The sequence below is a fragment of the Arachis hypogaea genome, chromosome 17 (assembly GCF_003086295.3).
Source record: "Arachis hypogaea cultivar Tifrunner chromosome 17, arahy.Tifrunner.gnm2.J5K5, whole genome shotgun sequence".
In the NCBI taxonomy this organism is placed as follows: Eukaryota; Viridiplantae; Streptophyta; class Magnoliopsida; order Fabales; family Fabaceae; genus Arachis; species Arachis hypogaea.
The window spans coordinates 73,229,185-73,229,459 of record NC_092052.1 but is presented as its reverse complement, the minus strand read 5'-3'; positions in this window follow the sequence as shown (position 1 = coordinate 73,229,459).

Here is a 275-nt window from a genome sequence, read left to right as displayed (position 1 = left end):
GCAGCTAACAAAGACATCTATGGTTACAAATTTTTGGACCAAAAAGGGTCTATGGTAACGGTTTTTTAAAAAAAGGTGACCTAAAGGAGTCTATGGTCATAGTTTTTTGGGGTTACCTAAAAGGGTTTACGGTCACGATTTGGGGGGTGACCTAAAATAGTCTATGGTCACGATTTTTCATCATGACCAAAAGATGTCTATGGTCATGGTTTTGAGGATGACCAAAAAAAGTCTATGGTCACGGTTTTACGAAAGGGTGACCTAAAGGGATCTAT